Raw genomic sequence first — 19,338 nt, 5'->3', positions numbered from 1 at the left:
GTTTACTCATTCTACCTGACAAAAGGTTTATGCTGAAGCCTGTTTCAACAACTACTGACTTTACTAGGCTTCCATTTTCCTTCATGCGGAATGAACTTCCCCTTTTTCCATGTCACACACCTCATGGTTTATGGCTTGTTGTCTATGACAGGCATGGTAGCCTCTGGAGGCCACACTCGACTCATATTTATCTCTCCAGTTCCTGACATATTGCCACAGAGTTGGCCCTTGTCTTCAGCTGGAAAGTGGGAAGGATGGATTAATAGTCTTTAGCTCATAGATTTTTAGGCCTCCAGAAAGCATGTAAGTCCTTGGAGGGGTTGGCACATGACCCACCAAGTAGGGAACCTACCCTTGAAGAGTACATTACTTTTATTCTGACCTCATGTTGGAGAAATGCTGAGTGTATGCTTGTGTAATTACATCAAAACTAATGGCAGCCACCTAAGGCAAGGTGCAGATATGGATTAACTTAGACCATCACTTCCCAAAGTATATATTCTGGAATTGTAACAGGCTGAGACAGAGGAAGGAAAATGAAGAAAATTCTATGGTAAATAACCTTGGAAAATTCTCAGCACAGCAAAATTAAGTGGATTCTTAACTGCAGAAACTTTCAGACCTTAACATTCTTTATGAAACTCCAGGAAGAGATATAATCAGCATTTCCAGAAGTACTTTGAATTATCATATTTTTCTTATTTTTTTCTTTTTCTGTTCTTTTTCTTCTTTCTTTCTTTCTTTCTTTCTTTCTTTCTTTCTTTCTTTCTTTCTTTCTTTCTTTCTTTCTCCTTCCTTCCTTCCTTCCTTCCTTCCTTCCTTCCTTCCTTCCAAGCAGTTCTATGTAATAGTGTTTCAAAGATCACACTTGGGAAATTTAGGCAATAAGATTCATTAGCTGGTTTGGCTGATTTTAGACTAATAAAAGAGAATCATTGAATTTGTTCCAATTTTGTGTGTGAATTAAAGTAACCATTTTGTCTTGGGAAGCTAACAAATGAACTTCAGAATTTCCCCAACAGGAAATGAACTGAGGCAGCATTGGTTACTCAGGGACTCTAAGACCAGCCTCTCCTTGAACCTGGCCTCAGGTGAAGTAGGAACCAGGAGAATCACGGCTGCCCTTTCTATTCCAATGGTTAGTTTTCTAGACACCCTGAGGAAGAGCTCCAGAGTGATACCCAGGACCAGATTTATGGCCATCCTAGCATAAAGAATATTAAAAGTGGAGAACTGGCTATGGTGACCACCATAAAGTCAGGTCTGATTCCTTCCATGGAATCCCCACAAGGAAATCATCTATGCAGAACAAATGAAACCTCAAGGAGCCTTACAGTCTTTAGCCTCTCAAAGAAGTTAATTTTGTACTTGGAAGTAATGAAATTACTGATGGATCAGGCCGGGCTCTCTGGTATTTAATATCTTCCCCATCTCTGTGCCTTGTGACAATGCTGTCGATTAGCTGTAATGTGGTATTTTGAGTACAATTTAGATATTAATTATTTTTTAATAACCTCTTCATTGAAAGCCTAAAGCTTTGCCTAGGACTCTAATGAAAGTTTTCACATGAAAGAGAGGGATAATATTAAACAGGCACTAATAAACCCTCTGAAGAAAATTCAATACAATATCTTTGACAAAAGAAGGAAGAAAAGAACAACACACATTTCCAGCCAATGTGTGTTCTCTCATTAGGATTTTACATTCATTAGTGCACCATCGCTGCAAATTATTCTTAGTTATATATGTGCTTATGAACCCATGAAGAATTAGAGTCTTCCTAATGAGCACCTAAGAATGTATGTATTAAAAATCCTTTAACCCTTATGTAAAAGAGAAACCATTTATTAGTAATTATGACTTGGGATTAGAAAGTATTTTTCTTTGGAAGCATTCAAAGCACATTTTAGTGTCTTCTCTTACTTGACCTTTCAGCATTGCTTTGAGGGAGATTGGGGCCGAGGCTACAGTGTCTTTTATGTAGAATGGGTTTTTCTAGAGAATGTAAAAGACTTGGTCATTGTTCCCTTGTGAGTCAGGGACCATGTGAAGGTCTTTACTCCCATGGTATAATTTGAGGGTGTGAGGAGACTTCGTTCAATTTGATAATAGTTCTGCTGGCCTCTGGCATATGTACTAGAATGATCACCACTAGAGGTTCATGAATTATCCTTTTAGGCATCCAATTAAGCAGGCAAATCCTCGGGGAGGTGCCCATATTATCATCAGAGCCTTGGAACAGTTGGAGTTGGATGGATATCCAGGCAGTGTGCACCGGGAACACTGGACTGGCTGCAGATTTCTGGAAGCTGGTCCATTTCTGATTGTCTTGTGCTCATGTACTATCGAACATTTTTAAAATGTATAATCCCAAGCAGTAGGGACAAATGAAGACAATGGGTATTCATGAGAGACACAAAGACAAATTCTAAGACTTTCAAAAAGTCACCATCAATGATTTGGCCTGCTTAGTCTCTATTGAGACTAGGACCCAGTCTCTTCTCACTGATACTTGTCCAGATCTCTCAAGGAAAATAAATAAATATGGGCAATCTCTTTTTTACTGCAGGGCTGTTATTTAAAAAAAAAAAAAAAGAGTCTTGATATTTTTTTTTCTCCCAGATTTTTCACTGCACAGCAAACGAAAGGTATTACTGCCATTATTTAATGGGTACACCATTAGAGAATATATATCCCTTATTATAATGTGGAAAATAAATAAGATAATTATGCAGTTCACTCATATCATTGCTTTGCCTTTCAATTTGGACCTGTTATTCTTTTAAAAAATTGCCAAACTTCAGGTTCACATGTAGTAGAGATGCACTTTTCTCCTTATTAAAAGAGTTCGGATTCTTTTTTAAAAGGTGGCTCTCCTTTTTTGCTGTGGATGGTCATTTTAAAGTTGTAAGTTCATTGGTTAACCTGGAATATACAACTCCTTGGCCAAGCTAGATATCGGAGTAGGATAACTTCCCAACTCTGAATTACTGGGTCTGAATTTCTTCAGAGGCAACTTGTTAAAGAAAACAGATTCCCTTCTTTCTTCTCCCAGATTTCCTGGATGGCAACAGAATCCTGGAATTCCTCAGGAAACAAAATGGGGTTAGAAAGCACGTCTGGCTTATTTTCTAAGCTCTGAGAAGACCCAAGAAGAAAGACTGAATTTAATCAAAAAAGATTTTATTGATGAAGGTATCTCTCCCTCAGGCTAAACTTTGGCTCATGCATGCTGATAAAAACCATCTCATTTCTCAGAAGTAGCCTTCTGCATAGAATCTTCAGGGGAGACCATGGGCAGGAATACATCTTGAGGAGAGGCCCTTGACAGTGATCAATCAGAAATCAGCAAGGTCCCCTCCTGCCCCTTGCTGAGTTAGGCAGCATTTGCCCCCATCTGGGTTGGGTAATTTTAAATTCTTGGGCAGTCCCCTGAGTGTCTTTGGTCTCTAGGGGACAGTCCAAGTTGTGCCACTGGATCAGGCTGCCTCCCCTGACTCATGCTGGCTGAGCCCTCAGGGATTGCTTTCTGCTACCCTACTTCCAGGTTATCTGAACACGTGGCAGCGTTTCTGCCCAGATATGAAGATGAACAACTGGGAGCCTTGGCTTGTTATGACTGCTAATTAGTACCCTGTTTGTGCCCTTTTAATTTCTTATTATAATAGGATGGCATGACATACAATTTTTTTCTCTTTGGCTTTCTGGCTGCTGCAGCCAGAGGGGGCTGTATTTTGCACTTTCTCATTACCTCAGTGCTTGAAGAATATTAATAAAGATGAGTTTAAAAGGGCAGGCTATGTTCTGAAACTTTCTGGAATTCAAGTCCTGTTCTTCTCACAGCTGTGGGGCCTTTGCCCCAGAGATGATGCTTAGACTCCAGTGAATGAATTTGAGCTCTGGAACAGATTCCTCAGCTACCATTCTTCCTTCTGTTCTTTGTTTGCATCAGGCATCATCAGGGTGGTAGGGGCATCTCCAAGGTTGTATGAGTTGGTCAAGTGCAGAGCGAAGAGTCTGGAATTCAAATTTGGGTTCTTTGGTTTATTACCTGGGCATCCTTGGACAACTTCTTTTCTTTCTTTTCTTTTGTTCTTGTACTGTCCCCTCCTTTCCCTGTCACCTTACCATTCAGCCAGCTAGCCAGAAGTTACTTACTGACTGTCCAGGCACTTGCTTCTTGGAGCTCCCCTGAGATGGAATCTGTAAGGTGAGGGGCCATGTCTTTCTTTTCTCTGGAAACTATGTAGCATGATTTCTAACAAGTAGTTGATGATCTCAATACATGTAAATATACATGTAAATATACTTAGTGAGGGAGCCTTACTCTCTTGATCTGGAAAGCAGAGATCTGTATGCTGCCTTTACAAGGCTGTAGGGAACATTAATTAATGGCACAGTACTTGCAAGTGCCCATAAATAGTTGGTCCTCAATTAGTGAGGATGCATTTCCTTTTCACTGAGTCCTATGAGCTGAGTTGCTCAGGTGAATCATGGCTTCGTGCTTATGAGAACAAGTTAGTGGAAATGAGGTGGGGTGAGAATGAGGGGGTTGGTCTTCCTCCCTCCCTCCTTCCCTCCCTCCTTTCTTTCTCCTTCCTTCCTTCCTTCCTCCCTCCCTTCCTTTCTCTCTCTCCCATCCTTCCTTCCTTCCTTCCTTCCTTCCTTCCTTCCTTCCTTCCTTCCTTCCTTCCTTCCTTCCTTCCTTCCCCAAATGGACCACTTTGGAGAAGAGTGGATTTCCAGGCTGTCATATGAGATAGGAGTTTGGAGTCCTTGTCTTCTGGTGCTGTCTTCCTGTGGTGGAAAATGTTTTGTGCAAGCATGGAGCCATAGGAAGGCACTGTGATGCTCTGGCATTCACAGGTGGGAAAAGCTGCCTTAGAACCTACATGCCAGTTTGCCCAGTAGAATTCTTTCCCTCAAATGTGTCTTTCTGCCTCTCTCCCACAACCCTCCTGTCCTCACAAGTATAAATGCCCGGCATTGCCTTCTCTCAGGGTCAGAGTTTTGAAAATTTCCAGGAAAATTAGTAAATGTCTTCTTGGCTGAGACCTGTTTCCCTGCTGGTTTTACTCATCCTGAGTACGTGTGAGTTCTTCTAAGCCACAAAAGGAAACCAGGCTCGTGCTTGCAATTCCCAGTGGAAAGCTGATTTCTTTTGGCAAATGAAAGCAGCACTCATGTCCTTCATATATGCCTTGTGGCTTCTGTGGAGGGAAGTCAAAGAAAAAACCCAAGTGTTGGTGACCCCACGTATATATACTTCAGGGCCTGAAAGAAAAAAAAAGCAGCAAAGTAGCAAAGCTTTGCAAGGAAGATGAAGTTAGGGATGTGAAGTTGCCTTCATCACTTGGAAGGCGATGATCAGAGGGAGCACTCCACTCCACTCAAGCCAAATCCAATATGCTGCAGCTGGTGTGCTTCGTTGTGTTACAGGTGCTGAGAAGAGCTTGCAGCAAATCAGAGGTCAATAGTTTCAAAGAAAAAAATAGAGCACCAGATAGCATGTGCTTGATGTTCTTTTCTAGAAGCCCTTTGGGTCAGTTTTCCTGAGGTCACCACTTCCTTTAGACTCTCTGGAACAGAGAGGACACATGACAGTCCCTGTGCTTATTGGTGCTTAGAGTTTCTTAGGCAGTATTTGTGTATTTGAGCCTGAACTTCAGCCATGAAAAAGCCCTGGACCCAATGCCCTTCCTGTGTTGCTTCAGAATGTTGATAGTAAATACACTTTGGGTACCTCTTAACTTCTCAAGGCCTAATGGCCAATTGGTGAGCTTTCTTTAATTTTTTTAATGTTTATTTATTTTTGAGAGAGAGAGAGAGAGAGCGAGCATGAGTGGGGGAGGGGTGGAAAGAGAGGCAGACACAAAATCTGAAGCAGGCTCCAGGCTCTGAGCTGTCAGCAGAGAGCCCGATGCAGGGCTCAAACTCATGAACCTTGAGATCATGATCTGAGCTGAAGTCAGACATTTAAGTGACTGAGCTACCCAAGCACCCCCAATTGGTGAGCTTTCCTAAGGACGTGACAGTGATAATAGAAGGGTTTAAAAATATCTTTACTTGGAAACAAACAAAATAGATATCTATTTAGGTATCCTATTTTTTGTTTTGCTTTATTTTTGGTTTTGGTCATTTTTTTCACTTTTTATGAAATGTAAAACTGCAAGGAGTCATTGGCCTAGGGTCTCTTCTGTTTTTAAAATTTAATGAATTAACAGTTCTGAACTGTATTGACTACAAATACTGAACAGAATCTCTTAATATTATCTCAACACATACAAAGTACATATATTCTGAAAGATTTCACACGAATGACCGTTTGTTTCAAGACTTTCCATTATGTCAGTTGCTGCTTCTCAACTGTTGACTGGCAACGGACAACCTGCTGACTTCTCCTGTTCTTTCCTTCCTGCTGAAGGTAAATCTTTCTAACACTCCCCAGCAGAACTCCCCCAGTCAACTGTCAAAATAACAGAAGTTTCAGATCTGTTACCATCTTGGTATCCTTGCTGTTTGGGGAAGTAAATGGTATAGCAAATAATGACCCAGTAAACCTCCTAGCCTTTACTTTCCAGCCATAACTAAGTTGTCTCTAGGAAAGTTGAATAATCATCTTTTACTAAATATATTTATTGTATTTATATCCAGTGGTGTGCTGGTAAATGTTTAATAATCAGCTCTTCAGGGAAAAAAAATTGTTTGTCAATGTCTGTATCTCCATATGTAAATACAAGTTTATGTAAATTATGCAGATACAAAGTATATGTAGCACACAATTTTACTCTCCCCGGCTGCTCTTGTTGATGTTGGCTGAATTCTTATATTTGTAGTCAACCTGTGGTTGCAATTCAGTCACAATTTGAGAAGTTCAGATAAGAAATAATGCAAAGTTGCTAATGTCTGCCATGAATGCTGGGTGATATTTTGTTTACATTAATATCTAAGACAAAAGTGAAACAATGAAAAAATATGCCAAACGTGAGTGACTTTTTGCTGAGTGAGGGAATAGATTTAGAATACTGGAAGAATGTCTTCCCGATTTTCTGTGCTATTCAAATGTAACAGTTATAGACCCCAAACCTTTTAAGTTTAATCTGCATTAATATTTTGTCCATCGCTTCTTTAGGGCTAGATAACCAACCAAACAGTAAATCTGTAGTGTTTGCCAATTCCTTCATATAAATATTCCCATGCTGGATGATTTCAACTTACAAACTAGACATTACTACACAGAGTTAGAAAGAGATGTGTAAGTAGCACACTATCATGTGAGATTTCTACCATACAGATAAAATAGACACAAATGGCCTGAGAAGCATAGGGAATGGTGAAATAATTAGTGAGGATTTTTGAATGTTATCTTTGCTATTATTTTTTATTTAATTATGATTTACAAAGTTTAACTTTTCATGGCTTTCTAAGCAACTGGCTTACAAAATTTCTGAAAATTTTATGAATAGCTCTTATGAGTCAATACAAATCAACCCAAGTACATCACAATATGTAACCTATGTGGATTCCAAAATAAGCAAGAGACCAGAAAGTTTGGAAAGAATGGGGGTTTGCTGACCTAGTAAGAACACTGAAGAAAATCGTTTCCCCTGGAAACTCTCTATCCTCCTTCTTCTGTCAATAGCCCAGTCATGGCCAAAATCCATTTAATTTTGCCTTTTATCATCTTGGGAGACTCTATATTCTCGAATTTTCAGCTTCTTCATTCAGTGTTAAGGATGACACCATATTTCTTTAGCAACAAAGGAGAACAACCATGGTAATACAGGAAAGGGGCCGATGGCCTACTGTGTCATGCTTTTCTAGAAAGCAGCACCATTTGCAACAGCATCTGCCTCCCTCTTGACAGTATATGTCCATTTTCTAGATGTTCTTCCCTTTCCCCTGAAGTCCTTCGAGGCTCCTAACTTCTCTGTACCTCCACTTACTTTCCTGAAAAGTCTTCTTTCTCCATAAACAGTTTGCTTTGTGGGAAGGTGAAGGTTATATCCTTGATTGGGATAGTGTAATTAAATGGGAACTACATGCCATTGCCAAGTCTGGATTTCTCCACTAAATACTACCTGAGAGATTTCTTAAACCTCAATTACTGACTGCTCTTATGAGCAAAAATAATGAACTATAATAATCCCTCCTAATTGTTTTCTGCCCTGAATATTGTTAATACCCCCCTTTTTATTTATCTACCCAACTAAAGATGTGAGGACATTTCAATAGTATGAGTCCCCAAGATTATTTCATGAAGTAGTATGCTAACTGTGTATTTCCAAACACATAAAGGTGAATGTACATTTTGAATGTTTTGTCTTCCATACCTAAACTTTCTTTATACTGTATGCAGGCATTGTAAAGGATGCCTATTTTGATCATGTCTCCCCCGAGAGTATTCAATGTTTAATTTGAACGGTAGGCAAGATAAACACCTCACATTTAGACTGAAAATGGGAAAAAATATAATTTTAGTAAAAATAAAGTAGGAAATAAAAGTTCTTAATGTGAATAATTTCATAGCACCTGATATTATTTTTTTTTCTTATATCCCATATTACTATAATTTACTAACTGAAAGTTTTCCTCAGCTAATTTGTTGGGGAAAAAGCTGACACGTAATCATCCATTCAGAAATATATTACAATAGGTTTGTCTTATCTTATTTCAATTTGCATTTAATTAATAAAAATTGCATTATTATATGTTAATATAAATAAACTTAGCTTTAGATTGTAACAAAGCAAAGATCTTTTAACCTCTAATATTCTGTCCTTATTTTAGTTCCTCCTTTTTTTAAAACTTAATTTTACTCATTTTTATTGGAAGAAAAATGAATGCATGCAAAGGAAGAGAGGGTAATCTTAAGTCTTTACAGAGACAGTTTTTTTATCCTGGAGTGCGTGGTTCATACATGGACTTTGAAAGTTTCTTCAACGCCTGAAAATTATACATGAACGTTTATGTGTAGGTGCACTGAACATTTATGTGTATGTGCACTTGCCTAAGAGATCCATGGTTTTAATCAGAATCTGACAGAGTACTTAAGATGCCCAAAGGCTTAAGGACTACTGCTTCATAGGGATTAGTGGGACCCACTGTCTTCCTATTTTCCTCAGTGCCCTGAAATGATTTTATTGATGACCTATTGCCAACTTCTCCTTCCTTTGTGTTTCTTAAGGATACTTTTACCCCATATTCTAATGAGTAGAAAGATAAATCACCAAATATGTTAACATATAAAGTTTCAAAAACTGGGCAAATGTTGCCGAAATAATACATTTGGTCAACAGCTTGTGGTAGATTGGAGCCTGGTCTGTTTGGAAGCAGGTATCTCCATAGCCAGGTGGTTTTAATATCATTTTATCCCTGCTCTGTGGCCCATTGGAAGCACTCAGCTGCATGATTGTGGAATGGATAAAGAGATAAATCATTGAGAAGTGGAGCCAAGGTACAGTGTCACTGCCCATGACAAATGGTTGTGTGTTGAACAGGTTTGTTTCTTTTACAGAATAGACCCATGAATCCAATTTTTGTATATTATTAAATGCTGTTGAGATGTCCAAATGAACAATGGCATTGCTACTCCAGGTGCTGCCATACTGGAAGTGACTGTATGTATTGTAACTCCTTAATGGGATGTAAAGACCAATACCTATTCTTTCCATTCAGTTGGAGACTATGGCACTAGAATGAACACAATATTGTTTTGGTTCATGGTGAAAAATACAGACAAGTTATGAAGAAGATGGTTCATTGGCCTAACATCCATTATCATGAATTAATTCACTTAAATATGTCGGAATCACCTCTGCTCTTGCAGTTGTAACAACATCTAATAACTTTTGATGGCTTCCAATGTGCCTGATACTGTCTAAATTTCTTTACATGTATGATCTCATTTAATCTTCAAAACACTTTCATTAGTAGGCATTGCTATTCTCCCCATTTTACAAATGAGGACCCTGAGGCACACAAATCGAGTACTCATGTAGGGTTGCATGTCCACTGAGTTCTGGCACCAAAAATCAAAACCAGGCAATCTGAAATCACAGAGCTCAGCATCTGGGCTGTGTTTAATTCCTACTGTGTGACGGCCAACGTGCTAGAAGCTTAGAGATGACAGTGATCCAAACAGATATGATTCTTGCTGCCATAGAAGTGGAATCTGTGTTGGAGCCCAAAATGGCTGCTAGTGGAGAGTATGAGTGGAGATTCCTTTGAAATAAATGGACAGGAAGAACTTTAGAGAAAATGTAAGCTGGAGGGAGCGAAAAAGACAGGGAAGAGAGAGATCTGTGACAGAAATAAGATGAAGTGCGAAGACCATGGAGAGGGAAGGAGCTTGGAGTATTTTAGAAAAAGCAGAAGCCAGAGTAGCCAAAGAGTAGTAAGCAAGGAGAAGAAAAACTAGACTCACAGCTGCCACACAAGTGTGTCTTAGTCTTAAAACCCCAAAGAATATAGCCATGAGAAGTTCTTTAGCAGTTTGAAACCATATTTTTTGTCTTTGTGACTTGATGTCATGATCTTCCTGTAGGACTTTCCTATCCTGTGTTTGAGTTCCCATTTCTTCTTATCCCCCTTGGACTTTTCCTTTTCTTCTCTCTTGTTCTTTATGGTATGGCACTTGGCCACAATGCTGGGGGAACAAAAATGGTTTCACTGGTTAAACCACTGAACTAAAGGCTCAGAAATAATATAACCTAAAGAGTCTTAACACAAAAGTACTGGAGCAAAGTCCATGAAACTAAGAACTGAGCCAGTCTCTATTAGTGTCATGAGGAACCTTCCACTATTGGGTATTTATGAACCCAGCAATTGCTATGATCATCTCATTCCTACCTGTGTCTAATATAAAAATTGTATATGGATTATATTATTAACTTTATATTCCATTTATTTGACCCTCCAGAATGTTGACTCATTTGTATTTTGTTTGTTGTTATGTGTTTCTCTCTGAGGACTTTGATTTTCTTGTTGCCTGCATCACATGGTTAGGATTCATCTTTGCTCCATCTACCCCATTATGGCAAATGGCAGTTGATTAGGGCTTTCTTTAGATCATTATCAATTGTTTTCTACCTTGCAGATAGTGCTGTTAGGACAAATTTATCATATCCCAGAGATCCTATATAGCTTGTTATTTCTAGGTGATTTATTACCCTCACCGTGGAAATGTTGTTAGTGAACATTGGGGAAGCAGTGGCTGCATTGAGAAATATCAATGTATCCTCATGTTCCGGCTTGCAGTGACAGTCAGAGATCCATCTCACTGACAGTTACCTTGTTAACATTTTGATCAGATGGCAAATTTGTCATTTTTCATGGTAACAAGTATAAGTTTGCACAAGAACCATAGATAGATGGGGAAGATAAAACAGGCCTCTCTCAGTATTTCTGTGTGATGTAATCAGTAATCTCTGGGAGAAGTGAAATAATTACCCTGTGAAAAGCTCATCCACTGTAAAATGTGTTTATTGTAGAAAGCTCAAATTTTTCTTCATTTGGATGGAATGTGCCCTCTTTTTTTCCGCTTTGATGACAGTTTGATTAACACACCAAGCCTCTATGAAATAGAACAAAAGGGTTTATAGTCTGAATGGTTTGGTATAATCACAGCATAAGACGTCAGTCAGGTGGGTAAATGTAACTGCCAGCACACTTCTCAGGTACAGGGCATCAGCGGCCACAGGGATGGGATTTGAGTTCTTCCTCCTACTACACTGAAACCCTCTCTCGTTAGCATCAATATCAGATACCTTATGTTGTTCTCCAAAACCCTGTCAAAAACTATGAGGTCACATACCTTGATGCCTTACTTGTGTGTGATCACACCATTGATGTGGTCTTTGTGTTGTTTTTCTCCTCTTTCCTCTCAGGCTGTATTTCCTGAAGCTGTGAAATCTTTAAACTCGCAGCACTGTTGAAAGCTCTGAGCTCTTTCTGGTGCTTAGCGGGTGAGTGTGTTTGAAAAAGAATTTCACTTTTCTGGGCAGCATTTCTTTACACTGACTGAGAGTCAAAAATGGGCTTCTGACCTTCCCATGAAAATAACAGTTCTTCGTATAATGGACAGCTGTCAGTTAGAGGTCTTAAGAACCTTTGACAAACCAATACTATCAAAACTCAGGTAAGACTGGCATAAATAGCCTTGGACAGTCACTTGAAGCAGGAAGACAAGACTCTGGATGTCAAATATGAAGTTTCTCTTCTGAACTGTCATATGATACACACGTACACACACACACACACACACACACACACACACACACACACACACACACTTGCCAGGAAGCCCAAACTACATTTGATTTTCAAATGCTTCTGTCAGGTAGCCATGGCCTTTGGAAAAATTATGTTATATTTGTATAATTGCAGTGGAATGCAACCACAGAGAGGAAAATATGCCAAGTACAATCAATCATGCTTTTCATTATAATATTTTATAAAAGGCAGGAAATGCTCATGGCTCATTTATATGAGCCAGGTTATTCAATAATGGTGCAACTCTTAACCTAAAATATAGCTTCCTATTCTTTATTAGTTTTTGAAGACTTAAAAGTAAGCTGTTAAGGTAGAAACCCACCATGCTTTTGACCATCCTGTTGTGTCTTTTGCCATTTTGTCCAGGCCTGAGGGAGTGTTTTTGCTTTCATTATACAACTCATTTTGGGAGAAGAGAGAAGGTGTGAGGAACTTTCTTTCCATTTGCCTAAATATACCAATTTGAATTTGTCATTCTAATGACTAGCATCCTTATAGAAAATATGCAGAGAGGAGAGACAGACAGACAGACAGACAGGGAGGGAGATATGTAAGAAGTCCCATAGGAATCTCTCACTTTCTTGTAAGGAGATGATGTAATATTCCTTATAGTCAGAATTGTCTGAACACCTCTGAATTTCCCATTTTTAAGCCTTTACTCTTTCCTTATATATAGCCCAAACCCCAGCCTTTACTCTTTCCTTACTATAGCACCAACCCCTATTCTGCATGTTTAAATGAGGTTAACATCTTAAATGAACCTTCCTCCCCTCATCTTTCTGAAGACCTATAGGGCTTATTACATGTCCCACAAATCCATCTCTGATGTCACCTGTCACTTCATGCTATGGGTCATTGCTCACTGCTCATCACCCCTTGTTGTTTATAGCCATGTCTGCATGTTCTTGAGGTTTGCCCCAAGGTCCCTTAATCCCCTTTGTGGTCATCAGTCTCCTCTAAATCCTTCAAAGACATAGACAACACTAGACTGTCATTTATAACAGAACTTTTTTTGATGACTTCATGAAAACATGAAGGAATTACAAGTCTGAATCAGTTAAGTAAAATGTTTTTGACTGTACATTATAAAAAATCCTGATTCAAAAAGCTCAAACAGTAAGTTTAAAGGTATGTGGTTGATTATCTCATTGGCACAAAAATCATCATGAAGAATATAATTTCCTCCCTCTTTCTACTCTGTGTTCTGTGTTGGCTTCTGGTTCAAGACCAGTGACCTTCATGGTCACAAGATGTCTATGGTGGTAATAGTCATTGCACCCAAACCCATTAACAGCAGAAGAGCTGTGCCCATCTCTTCCTGTGTGGTTCTTTTAATAGACAAGGAGGTGTTTCATGGGTGTCTCCCTGATGGCTGGGTATGTAAGTGGTCAGAATTGTATCCCTTATTTCCATGAATGGTTTAGCTCAATTAAGTTACAGGTGGGATTAGCTAGTCATGAAGAAGGTGAACAGGTGGAAAATGGGAGGCAGCTTAACAAAACTGAAGTTCTTTTAGCAAGGTAGAGAAGAGGAATGGAGAGTGGGAAGACAACTAGTAATGTCTGCTTAATGCAGCAAACTCAAGCTGAAAGCTGGATTTCAGACATGGCTGCTCTTACCCTTAATGGAATGGGAATTCCCTGCTGGTCATCTCCTCCCTCACCTCTAGCTTGCTACCATGATTAAGGGGCCCATTTACCACCAAAGATAGGAATGCTCTCCACCTCTCTTCACTCTTGAAGTGTTTGTGTGCCCCAGCATGACTGACCGTGGAACATTTGTTTCCTTTGAGGGAAGCACCAGCCCCATCTCCATAGTAGGGTGTGTCTGCCCTTCCCCCCCATCCCACTCTGCCCCAGTGGTGAAAACATGCAACCAATACTTCTCTCAAATTCTCAGTTATTCAGTTTTAAATAATATTTCTATTAGAGATCAAAAATCCATACTAGATGATTTCAGCCGTAATGCAATGCACATTGCCATTTAGGAAAAAAAAAAAATCTCTTTAGGATCACGGTTTCTTGTTTAGATGTCCATTGTATATATTTTTTGCATTTTCTATTAGTTTTTAAATTGTAAAATATACATAAAATTTACCATCTTAACCGTTGTAACCGTACAGGTCAGTGGCATTAAATACGTTCACATTGTTATGTAACCATCACCACCCTCTATCTATTCACACCACTCTTTCATCTTGCAAAACTAAAACTCTATACCCATTAAACAGTAACTCCTCATATCCTTTTCATCCCAGCCCCTGACAACCTCCATTTTACTTTTTGTCTCTATGAGTTTGACTACTCTAGATACTTGATATGAGTGGAGTTCTACAGTATTTGCCTTTTTTTGTGACTGGCTTATTTAATTTAGCATAATGGCCTCGAGGTTCATCCATGTTGTAGTATGTGTCACAATTTCTGGCCGGTTATGACTGAATAATATTCCATTAGATATGCAACATTTTGTTTACCCAGTCATCTGTCAACAGACACTGGGTCACTTCTTCCTCTTGGCTGTTGCAAATAATATTGCTGTGAATATGGGTGTACAATATCTCCTTGAGTCCTTTTAATTATTTGGGGTATATAAACCCAGAATTGGAATGGGTAGATCATATGGTAATTCTGTTTTTAATTTTTGAGGACCTTCCATACTGTTTTCTACAGTGACTGCAACACTTTATCCCCCTGCCAATAGTGCACAAGGGTTCCAATTTCGACACAACCATACAAACATTTGTTACTTTCTGCGCGTGTGTGTGTGTATGTTTGTGTTTATAATAGCCATTCTAATGGGCATGAAGTGGTCTCTCTAATGATTAGTGATGCTGAGCATCTTTTCAGGTCCAATTTATATTATTAAACAAATTTCTTAATATTAGAGTCTGAAACATCTGTGTTTAGAATACTTTGCTGACTGAAGAGTTCACCAGTTCAACTAGGGAGGCACATACCTTGTATTTTCATGACCAGAAAAGGTTTTGCAAAATATTCCCTTCCAGGACAGGGATAGATCTTCTCCCTCCCCAACCCCACCCTGCCCACCAGAATAAAATCCAGATTTCTTTGTAGAACAAAAATACTGCATAAGACCCCTCCTGTCCCCAAAATGGGATATTTATTCCAGCCTCATCAATTTTGCAAAAGCTGGAATGGTTAAAGTAACAACTTGTCCTCATAACACCAAAGCCATAGTTTACATGGCTCAGACCCCATAAACATGATAAGAAATAGCTACAAAGAACTTTAAATGCTGTGGAGGGGATCCCAGGCCTCATGCACATAAATGACAGTGAGGTGATCCTCAAAATGACCCAAGAGCACTTACATCTTTTTCCTTTGCCCTAATCTGGTAGCTTCTCCTTTTCTACATGGTATACTGTATCAGCTCTCACCTTCTGTGCTTGCAGAATGCAACTGATATTTATGACTTCACTGAAAGCCAAAAACCTATCAAATGCACTCAGTGATTCCTTTGTTACCTGAGGAGATATTATGCATATGAGTTGACTGTGATTGTATCTACCAGGGATCCCCATCTGACAGACCTATGGGTGTTTGAATGACCATCCTCTTTTTGCTTGTTTCTCTACACTGAGATAAAGAATCTCTGCAATTTGGAACCTACACAGTTCTTGAATTCAAAGAGTTTTTCATGAGACAGAAGTTGTTTCTGATCCTAAGGGCATATGTGTTTGGGACAAATTCTGAGATCTTGGGAAATGATGTGACCCATGGCTGACATATGGATGTCACATGAATCCATATGAATGTGACCCGTGGACACCATATGAATCCATGTCATGAGCCATCTTTCCATAATAGAGTACTTGCAAAATTAGTCCCCGTTCTGCTGTCAAACCATTGTTAGATCCCTGGGAATTTGACGTTAACCCATGAATAACGGTCTTGAAACCACATTTTGGTTAGGAAGGAAGGTAAATTTTCTTCTTTTCTAAAACTTGAGAGTAAGCAAAGCCATCTGGATCCTCCTAATATCACAAAAAACATAGTTATTTTATAGCCTTTCCCTTCACTGCACAGGAGGGATTAAAAATCGCAGGGCATTTTCCCTATTCCCTGAACAAAGATAATAGCCCCAGCATGAGACAAGAGTCTTGATGGCTCCAGTGAGAATGCCTTGGCCCACACTTCCTCTCGCCTTCGCAAATGATGATGAAAAGGTAAGCTGGAGCAGTCCTGAGAGATGGAAACTCAGAAAGAGTAAACAGTGAGGAGTAGTTAAGGAGAAACAGCTGACACCTCTGCCAGTTGCCTCAGAGGTCAACGAGAATGTAGATTGCTTTCCCTCAGGCCTTGGCGACAGTGACAGAAGAATGGAAACGTCCTAAATCATAGTCTGAATTATTGTTCCCTGGAAACCAGTCTGAGGCACCTTCAGACTCGGTTATCAGTGTTAGAGTGAAACACTGCTCTCCTCAGGACCTGCAACAAATGAGGAGGAATAAAGCGGTGTCTCTCAGATCTCCAGAGGGAAATGAAGGACGAGACTGGTCTGGGCCATATTTGTAATGGTTTTCCATGAAATGACCAGAGTCACAGAAAGAAGGAAGCGCTTGATGAAATAGGAGATGCCTCTAGAAACTCGTTTTCTGTTTTGTTTTGTCATCCTGGCTTCTTTGGTTTTGCCTTTGAAAAATGGAACCTGTCTTATGGAGATTTGGAGAGTGATGGAAATGACTGATTAGCAGCTGATAAATAGAACAGAGTGCTAGGAAGAATGGAATGGGAGCCCATAGGAGAGATTTCATCTCTAAAAGGGCTTCCTTCCAGTTGTGGGAGGGGGGTTGGAAGAGTGAGTGCAGTGAGAAGAAGTTGTATCTGTCCTCATCTGGCTGCATCTCCAGTGCCTAGTGTAGTGGCCAGCACAAGTGAGTGTGGAATAATTTTCTTCTGATTAACTGAAACAGACACCTGAGCAAGCAGTCTGATTATGACTCCTGACCTCCTTCTCTCTTCCCCAAACCCTTCCCCAGTATGTAATGATTCCATCCTTGAGGGAATAAGCAGGGAGCAGCTGGCATCTTCTAGAGCCCCAGACCAACAGCAGCAGCATCACCAGGGAACGAGTTAGAAATGTTAATGATTAGTCCTGTCCCTGACCTCCTGAAATCTGAGGGGGGGGGGGGGTCTGCAGTTTCTGTTTCAACAAGCCTTCCAGGTGGTTCTGATATACAGTGAAGCTTGAGAACTGCTGTGCTAGTCAAAATTGCTGATTCATTTTCAACTGTTTGAACTTTTTAACCAGGTGTGTTGGCATCTCCCATGAGTGGAGAATGAGACCTTCATGTTAATGTGTGGAACAAAATTGTTTCTGGGCTACAGTAGATGTTGGATCAATGGATTTGAGTGATTTGAACTTGTTTTTGAAGCATTTGGGGTTAGCATGACATGGAAGGATATATGTGGAATGTACAACTTTTTGGAAAAAGCTGTAAACACTATGTGCTCTTTTTTTGAGAGGCGGAGATCATTTAGGGCCTTCACATTTCCCTGCAGAAAGGTTGTGCTGTTTTTATCTCCCAGAACTGCATGTATGAAGGGAGAAGAGAGAATTATATTCTTTAAAGAGGAGATCTTTTCACTACAAAAATGTGTTCTTTGGACGCAGAGGGATTCAGACTAATATGTTCCTTCATTCCTGAATCTGCATGAGAAGAGAGCAAGGTCAGTGCCTTAAAAGACAGCAGTAAGGATATAGTGTAATCTGTCTCACATACTGGGACATAATCGAAGTAAAGAGGTGGAGGGTGCTGTTATTAATTTCCTTGGGGCAACAGTGTAAACTGGACCTCACACTAGAACAGTGGTTCTCACCTGGGTGATTTTGTAGTCTCTACCCCCATCATTCCCTGCCCCCCACCTGTCATTCCACCACCTCCCAGGGACATTTGGCATTGTCTGGAATCATCTGTAGTTATCACACCAGGCGTCCCAGAGAGGCACCATTCATCCCTCCCCAAATGAGAAGACTAGCTAAAATTACTGGGGATTTGTGTGGCTGCTGAAATCCAGTGAAAAGTTCTGTCAACTAGAGTCCAGAAACCCACAGAATATCCTAAATGGGGAAAAAGAAAATCTCTACTTCATTTCAGTAAATTCTAATTTCTCATTAATGGAGGTGACATTGTGTTGAGTATTATTGAGTCACAGTGAGGACTGTGGTCCTCTTCAGAGTCTAAAATCGGTTTGAGAAGAAATAAGCCAATAGGATGATGCTGGTAAAGTGAAGTTCAATCAGATGAGTTGATAGATGAAGACTAGGTGTAAAGTGGGTTGAAAACCATAAGAGATGCCATGGCCTTTGTGGATCAGGAAAGGCCTTTCATTGGACTATATTTTTCAGTCATCTTGAGGAATGGCAAGAATTTTGAAGGGTTAAGGAAGCTGGCAGGGGAGAAAAGAAAGGGGTTGAGAAATTAAAACAAACAAACAAAAAACAAGACAAAACAATATAAAATATAATTGAAGGTACAGAAACAATTATTTGCATGGTATTTGTAGAATGAGGAAGAATTCCACTTGCACTGTAGCAGTGGTTCTTGATGGTATGGTTGTGCCCCGTAGGGGGCATTTGCAATATTTGGAGACATTTTTGGTTGTCACTTGGGGCAAGAGTGCTAGTAGCATCTAGAAAGTAGAGCCCAGAGATGCTGCTAAATATGGGACATTGTACAAGACAACCACACACAAATAAAGAATGGTCTGGCCCCAGATATCAACAGTGCCAGAGGTGGAAACCATGGGCTAGAAGCTGGGTAGGAGAGTAGGTGACCTGAGTGAAACCATTAGAATGAGGCTATGCTGTAACCACAATGTCATCTAGTTATTCTCCTGGTAGATTCTCTCTTTCAGATATGGATCCTTGGGACAATCAGTTCTTGGTAAAGTGGTAAAGTACCTGGAAAATGAAATCAGCCTACCTAGATTGGAATCTATCTAAGGGTATACAGTGTATCTCATCTGACCTGGGTAACATTGCTAATCAATCAAACACTTTACCACTGAGCCCAAACAGGGCCTCCAAATACTCTCCTGGCAA

At 39.8% G+C, this 19,338-nt stretch overlaps 1 protein-coding gene across 9 annotated transcripts in view; it reads left to right on the top strand.

Moving 5' to 3' along the window:
- FHIT (fragile histidine triad diadenosine triphosphatase) overlaps positions 1 to 19,338 on the top strand; it is a 1,408,202-nt gene that overhangs the window by 1,257,467 nt on the left and 131,397 nt on the right. The window lies entirely within an intron of this gene.

This window comes from Panthera leo, chromosome A2, assembly GCF_018350215.1.
Source record: "Panthera leo isolate Ple1 chromosome A2, P.leo_Ple1_pat1.1, whole genome shotgun sequence".
NCBI classification, from domain to species: Eukaryota; Metazoa; Chordata; class Mammalia; order Carnivora; family Felidae; genus Panthera; species Panthera leo.
The sequence above is the reverse complement of the archived record's forward strand: the minus strand, read 5'-3'. Positions and strand labels throughout refer to the sequence as shown.